At 51.9% G+C, this 16,260-nt stretch overlaps 1 protein-coding gene across 4 annotated transcripts in view; it reads left to right on the top strand.

Annotated features, from left to right (window-relative positions):
* Nucleotides 1–3,971: 3,971 nt before the first annotated feature.
* Nucleotides 3,972–16,260, top strand: part of FLNA (filamin A) — a 353,926-nt gene continuing 341,637 nt past the window's right edge. For 2 of the 4 annotated variants that reach the window (XM_085629724.1, XM_085629726.1), the window contains exon 1: nt 3,980–4,159. The gene's annotated coding sequence lies outside the window, so the exon portion shown is untranslated. Of the gene's footprint in view, nt 4,160–16,260 lie in introns of all 4 variants that reach the window. The other 2 variants (XM_085629725.1, XM_085629727.1) reach the window with 2 other exon arrangements.

Raw genomic sequence — 16,260 nt, 5'->3', positions numbered from 1 at the left:
CTGCTGACGCTGTCGCGGCTCCCCGAACTCTGAACCATCTGAGCCCTGCTGACGCTGTCGCGGCTCCCCGAACTCTGAACCATCTGAGCCCTGCTGACGCTGTCGCGGCTCCCCGAACTCTGAACCATCTGAGCCCTGCTGACGCTGTCGCGGCTCCCCGAACTCTGAACCATCTGAGCCCAGCTGACGCCGTCGCGGCTCCTGAGAATCTGTAACCACCTGTGCCTGCTGAGAGACTCGCGGCGCTCCTACCCAGAAGGACCGGCGGAGGTTGCCGAGTGAACCCACATCTCCCAGCTCGAGGATTGAGAGCTGTGCGCAGGATACTCTGCAGAGACACTGAACTTAAAGACTGTCCCGCTACCCCCATACCCCTATCACGAAACCACCGCCGCTTGTGGCATTGATGCAACAGCGGTATCACGGATCATAAAGATCCCCTGAAACTATCGATAAAGTATACTGTCTTACTAAGAACTACTGTGTGGTGTCCCTCTGTCCAAGAGTGTAAGCTCAGCGTGTAGGAGCCTAGGAACGAGACCCTTCCAGGAAGGGCCTCTCCGCCATTGCTCGGCCTAACTCTGGGAGAGGTGGGTCAAAGGGTGGTCAGGAACGTATTCTGAAGCCCCCCGGAGAACGCCCTTCCAACAACCGTCCACCGCTTTTCCACCGGTAGGCAATCGTCACGATCCGGTGAGCGATTTTACCTACAGTTTGCATGGGACTAGTGCTACTAGTCATGGGGAGACTGAAGGTGCTTCTGTCTTCCACAAGGGTCCCTCTCTTAAGGAGTGTTGAGTTTTAGCCAAGGATAAGGGTTGTTCACTCAGTTCCAAGAACTTATGACCGAGCGTTCTCCGGGGCAGCTCCGAGAATCTGGAACACACTCCCCCCTAACATTAGAAGAATCCCTTCCATTGGGGCATTCAAAAAGGAAGCAAAATCGTTCTATATGAGGAAATTTCTCCCTTAATTCTATATAATATAGCTATTGTCTACAAACTTCTCCTGACTGTTTCCTTGCTTCCTCTAGCCGCTCATTAACCCGAGGTGGGCTTGTATATATGTTTTCCTTGAAGCTTAATGTTTTGATCTAGTCATGGTAAATTAACTGATGACTTGGTAACTTATAAGGTTTTGTTTGTGGAAATGCAACTGTAAAGCGCTCTGATACCCTACGCAGGGTCATGTTCGCGCTATAGAAAACACTAAATAAATAAAAATAAATAAAGTATGTTGTCTTAGGGACAAAGAATCCCTCTTTTGTTTTGTGCTGGTGGGCAAAGTCCTGTTGTTGGCGACACGGGTCTCCTCTTGGTCCTTCCTTCAAGTAAGTTGTTCAGATCTGAGGTTCTGGAGCCAGGGGAGCCTTAAATCCTAGTTTTAGGGGAGTTAGGGGCGTGGGAGTTAGTAGCCAATAGGCAGCTAGTCTCACAGATAGTCCGCCCCTGAGGAGACCACATCCGGTGGTGTAAGTCACCTTTTCGACCCAGAACCCACTATTTCTGCCCTCCTAAAGGTGGCAGAATTCAATGTTAGGTGTACAGACTAGGCTGCTTACCCTATTGGTGTGGTCAGCCTACCTGGGGTGTACACCTCCTGCATCGCTAATCTCCAGCCTTGCCTGGGTGCAAGTGTGCCTGGGGCAAGGGGAGGGCTGTTTCCTCTTCAGCGGGACAGCGCAGATGCATATCAGAGGTAGTGCAGCCTTTGAAGCTCACTGCTCTGATATTCCAATTCACTAGCCATCTGGCGAGGAGGGGGATGACCTCCATCCTCCCCAGCCTTTGTTTCTGACTCCTGGGAGTGATCACACTGCCTGGCAGGAGGTCAGAATCTTGTCTTGGCATCAACAGGTGCGAGAAAGCACGGGCTGGTCAGCCTGAAGACGATAAAGCTGGGGGCAACCAGGGGGTAACTTCAAAGGTGCTCGCTTGGTGCATGTCACGTCACCCAAGGCACAAGAATCATGTCAGGGGTGAGAAGGCACATTGTTTGATACCAAACATGAGTTATTTTAGTGGTACTATCACAGAGTTACCAATCTTGAGGGTGCCCGGTTGACATCCCATGTTATCCTATGGACTGCTAACACCAACAGTGGTTTCCAATGGGGAATGGCACTATATGGACAAATAGGCTTGCACTTACATGTCTACACCTTCTATATAATGCTCCCTGCCTCCTAGGGTGAGGAGGCCTTCCTTAGGGGTGCCTTACGTATATTAAAGGCAGTGTATGTGACTGTGGCACGCATGGTGAGGGCACAGTCGTGTTGAAGTACTTTGCACTGCTCCTGCAGTCTGCAATGGCTGGCCTGCTGTCAGTAGGTTTCATGGGTTGCCCGAGGTGGCACACACTCATTTTACAGCCCTGGGGATTCCTTTACCACCGATGCTCTGGGTACCCCTGGTACCATATACTAGGGACTTGTAAAGGGGTAATGCTTTTGCCAATTTAGGATTACCAAGTTGAATATAAGAGTTTTAGGAGAGGGCCCAGGCACTGGGGTCTGGGCAGCAGAATCCAGTGCATTATCAGAGTCGTAACCATAAACATTTGGATGCAAAAAGTGGGGGTGACCAAGCAAACAGGGACACTTTCCTACAGTAAGTATGGTGGGTTGTTGATCCTGCCTCAGTGTTCAATCCTACCTTCCCCTCCCACCATGTTTTCCTCTTTCCCCCCAGGTGGTGCCTCCAAAGGCTTACCGTTCATCCCACAGGTGTTCCCTCTTCACACCCGCACCCCCAAGTGGGGGTTCTCCCAAATATTGACCCTCCATTCTTGGTTCTCACACATGGCTCCCCTCTTCCAGAGTGCTGCCGAGGACTTGCAGAACCACGCCTTGTGTCCTTGTTGGAAGCAGGAATCCGTAAATGTTCCAATGAAAGAAGTGAGCTTTGCCCCCAGATGTTGCCCCATCCGATAGCCCACTCTTTTTACCCATATGTTGCCACCACCTCTCCAAAAATCACTTCTCCTCCACAGTGGATAAGCTGGCATCTCCAAGACTTGTCTTCTCCTGGATGTTATCTTCTCCTGGCCAAGAGGTTGCCACCTCAGGGGTTTTCTTCCTCCCAAGGTATTGTTCGTCCCTTCACTTTTGGGGAAAACTATAAATAGGTAAATTAAAGTGGGTGGAACTCCCATTCCAGATGTTACATAAGACTACCCCGACAGCTCCCTCCCCACCTCCCCTGATCCCCGCTGTTGTGGAGGGGGGGGTGCTCGTCTGTCATTCCTACCCCACCACTAGTTACCCACAACGGTGCCTAATAGCTGTCCTTCCGCCCATATATATCAGGCCACCCTGAGGTAAGGTGTTGTGTATATATGTGTGGGGTGATCCTACGGCAGCCCGGCCCTAGCCCAGGTCTATCCAGGGTGGGTTGCACAGTAAGATACTGGTAACAAAAATATCGTCTGACTTGAATATTGAATATAATGTGCAAAACTGTTGTCCCATTGGGTGTAGATTGTTTATTACCTCCAGTCCACGGTGTTCTGGTACCATGGCCCATGGGTGGGCCATGACATCAGACCCATTCCACCGTCTCTCCCCATCCGCCCCTCCCACCCCCTGTTTTATTACAAGCAGACACCCCTGGGCTGCAGGAGGTGCTCACGAGATAGGCCTGGCCCCATCTCCAGATGTTGCCTCTGACATCCACCCCCTCTCTGGAATCAGGCTCCCCTGGAGCCATGTTGGGGGCGGGGGTCCTCTGGCGGCCCCGCACGCTCCCCAAGATGTCATCAAAGGCTGCCCGTGACATCCTCCTGCCCCCCCACCCACCCCCCACCACTGGAAGCAGCACCCCTGCTGCCTGGGGCTCGCTCAGCTTCCAGGCTTCTCAGAAATGCAGGCTGACCTCATCCCAAGCCCGGAGGGGGGCGGGGTTCGCAGCCGGTCCCAGACTCCCCCCTCTTTGCTTTTTTTCACTTTGCTATTTTACCAATTAAGGCTTTCTGACTCTGAGCCGGAGCCCGGGATCAGGGTGTCATTGGGCGGACTGGGGCGCGGGCAGGCATTCCCCTATGGTGCGGCGGGGACTGAGGAGCTGGTGAGAGCAGCGGGAGAAGACGCGGGGACCGAGCAGCGCCGGAGCAGCAGCAGCAGAGCCTGCCCACCCCCTCCCAGGGAACTAGGAAGAGAGAGGTAAGCGGAGCCGCAGCGCCTTGAAGCCTCTCCCGCACAGGGCACTAGGAACCGCGGGGGCAGCAGCGCCGCAGCAGCAGAGCCTGCCCACCCCCTCCAAGGGAACTAGGAAGAGAGAGGTAAGAGGAGCCCCAGCGCCTTGAAGCCTCTCCCCGCACGGGGCACTAGGAACCGCGGGGACAGCAGCGCCGCAGCAGCAGAGCCTGCCCACCCCCTCCAAGGGAACTAGGAAGAGAGAGGTAAGAGGAGCCCCAGCGCCTTGAAGCCTCTCCCCGCACGGGGCACTAGGAACCGCAGGGGCAGCTGCGCCGCAGCAGCACAGCGTGCCCACCCCCTCCAAGGGAACTAGGAAGAGAGAGGTAAGCGGAGCCGCAGCGCCTTGAAGCCTCTCCCGCACAGGGCACTAGGAACCGCGGGGGCAGCAGCGCCGCAGCAGCACAGCGTGCCCACCCCCTCCAAGGGAACTAGGAAGAGAGAGGTAAGCGGAGCCGCAGCGCCTTGAAGCCTCTCCCGCACAGGGCACTAGGAACCGCAGGGGCAGCAGCGCCGCAGCAGCAGAGCCTGCCCACCCCCTCCAAGGGAACTAGGAAGAGAGAGGTAAGCGGAGCCGCAGCGCCTTGAAGCCTCTCCCGCACAGGGCACTAGGAACCGCGGGGGCAGCAGCGCCTGCCCACGCCTTCCAGGGGAACTAGGAAGCGAGAGGTAAGAGGAGCCAGGCGCGCACCTTAGCGCCTTGAAGCCTCTCCCCGCCCAGGGCACTAGGGACCGCGGGCACAGCAGCGCCGCAGAAGCACAGCGTGCCCACTCCATCCAAAGGAACTAGGAACAGAGAGGTAAGAGGAGCCAGGCGCCTCCGCCCCGCCACAGTACAGGACACCAGGAACACGGGGACACGTTCAGCCCCTGGGGGCACCAGGAGGCAGGGGTGTATATTCCGTCTCTCAGGTCACCCGGAGCTTCGGTACCTATGTTCCTGAGGGCGCCCGGAGCCAAGGTGCATGTTTCAATCCCCGAGGGCACCTTGAGTCTGGGGTGCATTTTCCGCCTCTGAGGGCACGAGGAGCCTGCGACGCATGTTTCTCTCTCTCAGGGCAGCATGTTTCAGACTCCGAGGGCGCCAGGAGCCAAGGGTGCATGTTTCAGCCCGGAGCCAGGGTTTCATCCTCTGGGGCACCTAGAGCCAGGGGTGCGTTTTCAGCCTCTGAGGTCACCAGGGTTAAAGGGTGCATATTCACCCTCTGGTGGCTTCAGGGGTCAGGAATGTATATTCACTCTCTGATGGCACCAGATGCAGGGATGCATATTCACTCTATGGTAGCACCAGGGGGCAGGGATTCACATTCACTGTCTGATGGCACCTGGGGCAGGGATGTATATTCACTCCCAGATGGCACCAGGGGTCAGGGGAGCTGCATATTCACTCTCTGGTGGCACCAGGGGGCGGGGGTGCACATTCACTCTCTGATGGCACCTGGCGCAGGGGGTGCATATTCACTATCTGGTGGCACCAGGGGTGCACATTCACTCTCTGATGGCACCTGGCCCAGGGGTGCATATTTACTCTCTGGTGGCACCAGGGTGCAGGGGTGCACATTCACTTTCTGATGGCACCTTGCGCAGGGGTGCATATACACTCTCTTGTGGCACCAGGGGGCAGGGGTGCACATTCACTTTCTGATGGCACCAGATGCAGGGATGCATCGTCACTCTATGGTAGCACCAGGGGGCAGGGATTCACATTCACTGTCTGATGGCAACTGGGGCAGGGGTGCATATTCACTCCCTGATGGCACCAGGGGTCAGGGCTGCATATTCACTCTGATGGCCCCAGGGGCAGGGATGCACATTCACTCTCTGGTGGCACCAGGGGGCGGGGGTGCACATTCACTCTCTGATGGCACCTGACGCGGGGCTGCATATTCACTCTCTGGTGGCGCCAGGGGGGAGGGGTGCACATTCACTATCTGGTGGCATTAGGGGGAAGGGATGCACATTCACTCTCTGATGGCACCAGGGGGACATTCACTATTTGATGGCACCAGGGGGCAGGGATGCGCATTCACTCTCTGGTGGCACCAGGGGACAGGGATGCATATTCACTCTCTGGTGGCGCCAGGGGGCAGGGGTGCACATTCACTTTCTGATGGCACCAGATACAGGGATGCATATTCACTCTATGGTAGCACCAGGGGGCAGGGATTCACATTCACTGTCTGATGGCACCTGGGTCTGGGTTGCATATTCTCTCTGATGGCCCCAGGGGTAGGGATGCACATTCACTCTCTGGTGGCACCAGGGGGCGGGGGTGCACATTCACTCTCTGATGGCACCTGATGCGGGGGTCCTTATTCACTCTCTGGTGGCGCCAGGGGGCAGGGGTGCACATTCTCTGGTGGCATTAGGGGGAAGGGATGCACATTCACTCTCTGATGGCACCAGGGGGACATTCACTCTCTGATGGCACCAGGGGGCAGGGATGCGCATTCACTCTCTGGTGGCACCAGGGGGCAGGGATGCGCATTCACTCTCTGACGGCCAGGAGCAGGAGAGCATATTCACTCTCTGACGGCGCCAGGGGGCTGGGGTGCACATTCACTCTCTAATGGCACCAGGGGGCAGAGATGAACATTCACTCTCTGGTGGCACCAGGGGGCAGGGATGCGCATTCACTCTGTGACGGCATCAGGGGGCAGGGATGGACATTCACTCTCTGGTGGCACCAGGGGGCAGGGATGCACATTCACTCTCTGGTGGCACCAGGGGGCAGGGATGCACATTCACTCTCTGATGGCACCAGGGGGCAGAGATGCACATTCACTATCTGGTGGCATTAGGGGGTAGGGATGCACATTCACTCTCTGATAGCACCAGGGGGCAGGGATGCACATTCACTCTGTGACGGCACCAGGGGCAGGGATGCACATTCACTCTGTGATGGCACCAGGGGGGCAGAGATGCACATTCACTCTCTGATGGCACCGGGGGCAGAGATGCACATTCACTCTCTGATGGCCCCAGGGGCAGGGATGCACATTCACTCTCTGGTGGCACCAGGGGGCAGGGATGCACATTCACTCTCTGGTGGCACCAGGGGGCAGGGATGCACATTCAGTCTGTGACGGCACCAGGGGCAGGGATGCACATTCACTCTGTGATGGCACCAGGGGGCAGAGATGCACATTCACTCTCTGGTGGCACCAGGGGGCAGGGATGCACATTCACTCTATGATGCCACCAGGGGGCAGAGATGCACATTCACTATCTTGTGGCATTAGGGGGCAGGGATGCACATTCACTCTCTGGTGGCACCAGGGGGCAGGGATGCACATTCACTCTGTGACGGCACCAGGGGCAGGGATGGCTTCTTCGGCCGTCTGCGGACAGATGACTGTATTAGGAGCCTGGGTGTCAGCCTCTTGGGGTGCCAGGAGGCATATCGAGCTTTGATGGCACCAGGAGTCACGGCCATGCCCATCCTCTGCGGGCATCAGGGATGCATGTTTTAGTCTGAGGGCACCAGGTGTCACGGGTGCTTGGTTCCGCTTCTGGAGCCACGCCGGGCAGCCAGGTGTGTATGCTCCAGAGACATGGCAGTCGGGGTTGCAGCACATGTTTCAGCTTGTGCAGGCAGCACGGGGGGGGGGGGGGGGGGCACCAGAGGCGCACCCTAGGGAGCCTAGGGCGCATGTGATCACCCTAAGACCTGCCTTCCAGAGGTGCACGCGTCCATATGTAAGTGTCACTTGTGTACAGCGTCGCCTGTCGGACGGCAGTATCTTCTCGAGGTCACACGTGCCCTGTCTGCGGGTACGACCTGCGCGTGTGTGTAACACAAGTGCAACCACCCACCTACCTACCTATGGAGAGACTCGTGGGGGCTTGCACACACAGGCACACACACGTCACTGCATGTACGTCCTTGTCGGTTGTCAGCTCGTACTATCGGGGTGTGTACAAGATCCGCCCCCTCCTCACTCCAGGGGGCCTGAGCAGAGATTGTGGCGACTGTTATTTTCATATATAATCTGGGTTCAGAGTGTGGGGGGCGGGGGGGGGGGGGGGGAGGGGGGCTGTGCTTCTGTTGGGGATGGGCAGGGCTGGGACGTCTGGCCGGAGTGCCACAACGCCCGGCTGGCCCTTGGTGGTTTCTTCTTTGTTCTTTCGAGATTACGACGCAGGGTTTTATGTATTCTACAAAAGACAACACCAACACACAACCTACAGGGAACGAGTTGTGAGCAGCAGCTGAAACAGACACAGAGCCAGGGAGGCGCCGCCTGGCCCCGGGTGTGGCATGTGCCGTCCTGGGGTCCTCCCTCGCCCTGCCATGGTGTCAGGGTGGGGGGCGTGTGATCCCGCTGCCCCCGGGCGTGAGTGGATTTGTCGTGCGTGCTGTTCTGTTCTTTGGTATGCTTCCAGGCGCGCTTCCCATGTTCTCTGCCCTTCCCCAGTCTGGTGTTTACTTTGGCACTGGCAGCGGGTGCCTTCATTTTTCCCATGTCAGCTGGGCGACCTCGCTCTGCTCCCTTTTAAATCCGATCGAAGGAGAGTGAGCTTTAGTTGGGGGGAGGCGGGGGGGTAGTTTATGCTTAAAAGACTCCAAACAACAAGCAACTCGGCGTGCGTTCAGCTCAGAGGAAATGATGCACGTGTCCATACAAGCTGCAGGAAGGGACACATATGTGTTCATACAAGGCAGAGGAAGGGATACACGTGTTCATACAAGCCAGAGGAAGGGATACGAGGGTTCAGACAAGACAGAAGGGGTGCATGTATTCATATGGGATACACATGTTCATAAAAGCCAAAGGAAGCGATACACATGTCCATACAATGCAGAGGAATAGATATATATGTTCATACAAGCAAGGGGAAGAGATATGCGTGTTCATACAAGTCACAGTAAGGGATACGCATGTCCATACAAGCCACAGGAAGGGACAAGACTGAAGAGGGGGTATCTATGAGTTCATACAAACCAGAGGAAGGGATACGTGTGTTCATAACAGCCAGAAGAGGTGCCTGTATTCATATGGGATACACATGTTCATAAAAGCCAAAGGAAGCGATACACATGTCCATACAATGCAGAGGAATGGCTATATAAGTTCATACAAGCTAGAGGGAGGGATATGCATGTTCATACCACCCAGAGGAAGGGATATGCGTGTTCATACAAGCCAGAGGAAGGGATACGTGTGTTCATAACAGCCAGAAGAGGTGCCTGTATTCATATGGGATACACATGTTGATAAAAGCCAAAGGAAGCGAAGCACATGTCCATACAAGGCAGAGGAATGGCTATATAAGTTCATAAAAGCTAGAGGGAGGGATATGCATGTTCATACAAGCTAGAAGAAGGGATACACGTGTTTATACAAGCCAAAGGAATGGATACACATGTTCGTTCAAGCTAGTGGAAGGGATACGAGGGTCATACAAGCCAGGGTAAAGGATACGTGTGTTCATACAAGTCACAGGATGGGATATGCGTGTCCAAAGTAGCCACAGGAAGGGACAAGGCAGAAGCGGGGGCATTCATGCGTTCATACCACCCAGAGGAAGGGATACACATGTTCATACAAGCCAGAGAAAGGGATGCATGTGTTCATATGGGATACAAATTTTCATAAAAGACAGAGGAAGCGATACACATGTTCAAACAAGGCAGAGGAATGGATATATATTTTCATACAAGCCAGAGGAAGGGATACACATGTTTATACAAGCCACAGGAAGGGATACGCGTGTCCATACAAACCACAGGAAAGGACACGGCAGAAGAGGGGGTATCTATGAGTTCATACAAACCAGAGGAAGGGATACGTGTGTTCATAACAGCCAGAAGATGTCCATGTATTCATATGGGATACACATGTTCATAAAAGCCAAAGGAAGCGATACACATGTCCATACAATGCAGAGGAATAGATGTATATGTTCATACAAGCAAGGGGAAGAGATATGCATGTTGGTACAAGTCACAGGAAGGGATACGCATGTCCATACAAGCCACAGGAAGGGACAAGGTAGAAGAGGGGGTATCTATCAGTTCATACAAACCTGATGAAGGCATACATGTGTTCATACAAGCCAGAGGAAGGCATACGTGTGTTCATACAAGCCAGAGGAAGGAATACGTGTGTTCAGACAAACCAGAGGAAGGCATACCTGTGTTCATACAAGCCAGAGGAAGGAATACGTGTGTTAATACAAGCCAGAGGAAGGAATACGTGTGTTCAGACAAACCAGAGGAAGGCATACATGTGTTCATACAAGCCAGAGCAAGGAATAAGTGTGTTCGAACAAGTCACATTAAGGGATACGCATGTCCATACAAGCCACAGGAAGGTACAAGACTGAAGAGGGGGTATCTATGAGTTCATACAAACCAGAGGAAGGGATACGTGTGTTCATAACAGCCAGAAGAGGTGCATGTATTCATATGGGATACACATGTTCATAAAAGCCAAAGGAAGCGAAGCACATGTCCATACAAGGCAGAGGAATGGCTATATAAGTTCATACAAGCTAGAGGGAGGGATATGCATGTTCATACAAGCCAGAAGAAGGGATACACGTGTTTATACAAGCCAAAGGAAGGGATACACATGTTCATTCAAGCCAGAGGAAGGGATACGAGGGTCATACAAGCCAGGGTAAAGGATACCTGTGTTCATATGAGTCACAGGATGGGATACGCGTGTCCAAAGTAGCCACAGGAAGGGACAAGGCAGAAGCAGGGGCATTCATGCGTTCATACCACCCAGAGGAAGGGATGCATGTGTTCATATGGGATAAAAATGTTCATAAAAGACAGAGGAAGCGATACACATGTTCAAACAAGGCAGAGGAATGGATATATATTTTCATACAAGCCAGAGGAAGGGATACACATGTTTATACAAGCCACAGGAAGGGATACGCGTGTCCATACAAACCACAGGAAAGGACAAGGCAGAAGAGGGGGTATCTATGAGTTCATACAAACCAGAGGAAGGGATACCTGAGCTCATAAAAGCTAAAAGGGGTGCATGTATTCATATGGGATACACATGTTCATAAAAGCCAAAGGAAGCATTACACACCTCCATACAAGGCAGAGTAATGGATATATATGTTCATACAAGCTAGGGAAAGGGTATGCATGTTCATACAAGCTAGAGGAAGGGATACACGTGTTCATACAAGGCAGAGAAAGGGATACATGTGTTCATACAAACCAGCAAAAGGGATACGTGTGTTCATAGGAGGCAGAGGAAGGGATACGTGTGTTCATACAAGCCAGGGGAAGGGATATGCATGTTCATAAAAGCTAGAGGAAGGTTACTTGTCATACAAGCCAGAGGAAGGGATACATGTGTTCATACAAGTCACAGGAAGGGATATGTGCGTCTGTTCAGTCCACAGGAAGGGACGAGGCAGAAGAGGGGGTATCTATGAGTTCATGCAAACCAGAGGAAGGGTTACACATTTTCATACAAGCCAGGGGAAGGAATACGAGGGTTCATACAAGCCAGAGGAAGGGATACAAGGGTTCATACAAGCCAGAGGAAGGGATACGAGGGTTCATACAAGCCAGAGGAATGGATACATGTGTTCAAACAAGCCAGAGGAAGGGATTCGAGGGTTAATACAAGCCAGAGGCAGGGATACGAGGGTTCATACAAGCCAGAGGAAGGGATATATGTGTTCATAAAAGCCAGAGGAAGGGATTCGAGGGTTCATACAAGCCAGATGAAGGGATACGAGGGTTCATACAAGCCAGAGGAAGGGATACATGTGTTCAAACAAGCCAGATGAAGGGATTTGAGGGTTCATACAAGCCAGAGGAAGGGATAAGAGGGTTCATACAAGCCAGAGGAAGGGGTACATGTGTTCAAACAAGCCAGAGGAAGGGATACAAGGGTTCATACAAGCCAGTGGAAGGGATACATGTGTTCAAACAAGCCAGAGGAAGGGATACGAGGGTTCATACAAGCCAGAGGAAGGGATACGAGGGTTCATACAAGCCAGAGGAAGGGATACATGTGTTCAAACAAGCCAGAGGAAGGGATACGAGGGTTCAAACAAGCCAGAGGAAGGGATTCAGGTGTTCATAAAAGGTGGATAAAAGGATAAATGTGTTCATAAAAGCCTGCACCCAACACTGTAGGTTTCTGCGCAAAGGACACGCTTATAAAAGACTGCATCCAAAAATGTGGGTGTCTGGGGAAGGAACCTGTGTTTTTCATAAAAGCATACACCTAAAATGTGGATGTGTGAGAAAGGAGCATTTGTGGTCGTAAAAGACTGCACCCAAAAATGTTGGTGTCTGAACAAGAGGCATATGTGTTTATAAAAGACGGCACGCAAAAAATGTGGGTGTCTAAGGAACGGGCATAGGTGTTCATTAAAAGCCAGCGCTCAGAAATATGGGTGTCTACAGAAGGGGCATACGTGTTCTCAAAAGCCTTTAACCCAAAGTGCGGGCATCCTAGGAAGAGACACGTGTTCATAAATGTCAGCACAAAACGTGGATGCCGGAAGAACAAAAATATGTGTTCAGAAAAACTAGCAAACAAAATGGCTGACGTGAGTACTTAGGTGGTCACCATTTTTGTTTGTTTATAAAAGTCAGTACCAGAAATGTAGCGGACTGGGTAAGCGATATATGTGTTCTCAAAAGCCAGCACTCTAAAATGTGAGTGAAATGGTCCTTGTATCTGTACGATTCTGCACCCCAAATGTGGTTGCCAAAGGTAGTCACCTTTTTGTTTTTAATGGGAAGCACCCTAAAAAAGTGCGTGTCTGATGAAGTAGAGTATGTGGTCCTGAAAGCCAGCACCCAAAACTAGAGCTGGACCAACCAAAGTCTCTTTCTTGCAAGTGTGCCCGGTGGATTTGTTTGGACAAGTGACCAGCTGACTTTTTTTTCTGCACATTGGTGACGCTTCTCTGTGTGCGCCAATAATAGGGCCATGTCTAGAACACAGAGAACCAACAAGATGGCCCCCACCTCCTGGCTGTGATTGCGTCACTGGTGTGATACGTGTGTGAGTTACACATAAAGAGCCTCCAATGTATCAGTAGATGTGTCTGTCATTGATGTGTGTGTGCCCAGTAGCGGCCAGCACGGATCTGGGGCGTTTGGGAGAGGGGGGGGGGCGGGGGGGGGGTGAGGAGGTATGATTGTAAAAAGAACAAGCATTGGCATAGCCAATAGGTCTCGCTTTTGGGACCTTATAAGTGTTTAGCCATGCAACAGTTGCATAACTAAATACTTATAAGGTCCCAAAAGCGAGACCTATTGGCTATGCCAATGCTTGTTTCTGTTTACTACTGCTCTGTAGTAATGGCGGCGCACGGGTGCCACCATTACTACATAGAAGTAATAAACAGGAAAAAAAAACGGGCTCACGGAGAACATCAAAGCGGCCGCGAAAGTGAAAGTGATCGCAATCGCGATCAAACATCAAAGCGGCCGTGCGGCCGCGAAAGTGAGCCCCGCGCACATGCACTGTAGCTCTAGGCTACAGTGGTAGCACTTTTTTGAGCCCTCACAAAAAGTCTCGCCAGACCAGCGCATGCGCTGGGTCAGGCGAGACCCAAAAATTTACTTACCTCCTGACTGCTCTGTCCCACTTTGTCTCTCCTCCTCCAAATAGGAAGCAGATAGGTTCCCCTGAGCCAATCACAACGCTGCAATACAGCGCTGTGATTGGCCTGAGCGCCATGGTTTGGCGCTCAGATGGGGACTGGGGGCCTGGGCATGTATTACAACCTGCATGGAGAACAAGGAAAGTGCGTATGACTGCTTGGCGGCCTGAGAGGGCCGGTCAAAGGATCATGGCACTTTAGTGTGCTCACCACTGCTTCATTAGTGTAACCGCCACTCCTCCCCTGCTCTGTCAGCAGAGCAGCCCCACCCTCATACTGCAGCAGCAAGGGAGAATAAAAGATTCATATCATTGCATTATTATCATTTTATTTTTCCTTTCTGTTACTGCTGCACAGCTGACGCTCCTCTGCACACTGTGTGCCTGCAAGTGTTTTAAGTAAAGTGCGTGTGTATGGTAAGGAAATCTATGTGTTTACCTGAGATGTGTCTTATGTGTCAGATGTGTGTGGTAAGGAACTCATGTGCGTCTACTTGAGATGGTATCTAGAGTGGGTGTGTCCTAAGGGTGAGGGGTGTGTGGTAAGGAAGTCTTGTGTATCTACTTGAGATGTTATCTAAGTGTGAGTGCGTCCTTGGTGGAGTGTGTGCATGGTAAGGAACTCTGGTGTGTCTACTTGAGATGTTATCTGAGTGTATGTGTGTCCTAGGTGCGAGGGGGTGTGGTAAGGAACTCTTATGTGTGTCTACTTTCGTTGTTATCTAGGTGTGTCCTGTGTAGGTAGTGTGTGTGTGTGGTAAAGAACTCTTGTTAGTCTATTTGAGATGTTATCAAGGAGTGGGTATGTCCTAGGTGTAAGAGGTGTGTGGTAATGAACTCTAGTGTGTATCTCCTTGAGATGTCTTCTATGTGTGGGTGTATCCGGTGTGGGAGGGTTGCACGGTAAGGAACTCATGTTTGTCTACTTGAGATGTTATCTAGGTGTGGTGTGTCCTAGGTGTAATTGATGTGTGGTAAAGAACTCTTGTGCATGCCTACTTGAAAGGTTATCTAGGTGTGGATTTGTCCTAGGTGTAAGTGGTGTGTGATAAGGAACTCACATGTGTCTACTTGAGATGTTATCTGGGGGTGGTGTGTCCTAGGTGTAAGGGGTGTGTAGTAAGGACCTCTGTGTCCGTCTCCTGGAGATGTTTTCTGAGTGTGGGTTGCTCTAGGTAGGAAGTGTGGGTGTGTTGTAAGGAGCTCTTGTTATCTAGGTGTGGATGTACCCTAGGTGTGATGGGTGTATGGTAAGGAACTCATGCATGTTAACTTGATATGTTATCTGAGTGTGGGCTGTCATAGGTAGGGAGTGTGGGTGTGTTGTGAGGAACTCTTGTGTGTTTGCTTGAGATGTTATCTAGGTGTAGCTGTGTCCTAGGTGTGAGTGGTGTATGGTAAGGAACTCGTGTGTGTCTACTTGAGATGTCTGAGTGTGGGCTGTCATAGGTAGGGAGTGTGGGTGTGTTTTAAGGAACTCTTGTGTGTGTCTACTTGAGATGTTATGATTGTGTGGTTGTGTCCTAGGCATGAGGGGTGTGTGGTAAGGAACTCATGCATGTCTACTCAAGAGGTTATCTAGGTGTGGTGTGTCCTAGGTGTGTGGGTGCGTGGAAAGGAACTATAGTGTGTCTACTTGAGATGTTATCTGAGTGTGGGCTGTCATAGATGGGGAGTGTGAGTGTGTGGTAAAGAACTCCTGTGTGTCTACTTGAGAGACTATCTAGGTGTGATGTATCCTAGATGTGAGGGTGTGTGGTACGAAACTCGAGTTGAGATGTTATCTAGTTGTGGGTATGTCCTAGGTGTGAGGGGTGTGCGGTAAGGAACTAGAGTGTGTCTACTTGAGATGTTATCTGAGTGTGGGCTGTCATAGATGGGGAGTGTGAGTGTGTGGTAAAGAACTCCTGTGTGTCTACTTGAGAGACTATCTAGGTGTGATGTATCCTAGATGTGAGGGTGTGTGGTACGAAACTCGAGTTGAGATGTTATCTAGTTGTGGGTATGTCCTAGGTGTGAGGGGTGTGCGGTAAGGAACTAGAGTGTGTCTACTTGAGATGTTATCTGAGTGTGGACTGTTGTAGGTAGGGAGTATGGGTTTGTTGTAAAGAACTCTTGTGTGTGTTTACTTGAGATGTTATGTTTGTGTGGATGTGTCTTGGGCATGAGGGGTGTGTGGTAAGAAACTCGTGTGTGTCTACTTGAGAGGTTATCTAGGTGTGGTGTGTCCTAGGTGTGTGGTAAGGAACTCCTGTGTGTCTACTTGAGATGTTATCTAGGTGTGAGTGTGTCCTAGGTGTGAGGGGTGCATAGTAAGGAACTATTGTGTTTCTACTTGAGAAGCTATTTAGGTGTGGTATGTGTAGTGAAGGGAGTTGCCGTACACATTCACCTCCCAAAACACCACATATCACTGTGTTATGCAGCACACGTGGACTCATGGCTCAGATAGGATCGTCTAAT

The sequence above is a fragment of the Triturus cristatus genome, chromosome 10, assembly GCF_964204655.1.
Source record: "Triturus cristatus chromosome 10, aTriCri1.1, whole genome shotgun sequence".
NCBI classification, from domain to species: Eukaryota; Metazoa; Chordata; class Amphibia; order Caudata; family Salamandridae; genus Triturus; species Triturus cristatus.
Note: the sequence above shows the minus strand (reverse complement) of the source record. Positions and strands in the feature narration are given on the sequence as shown.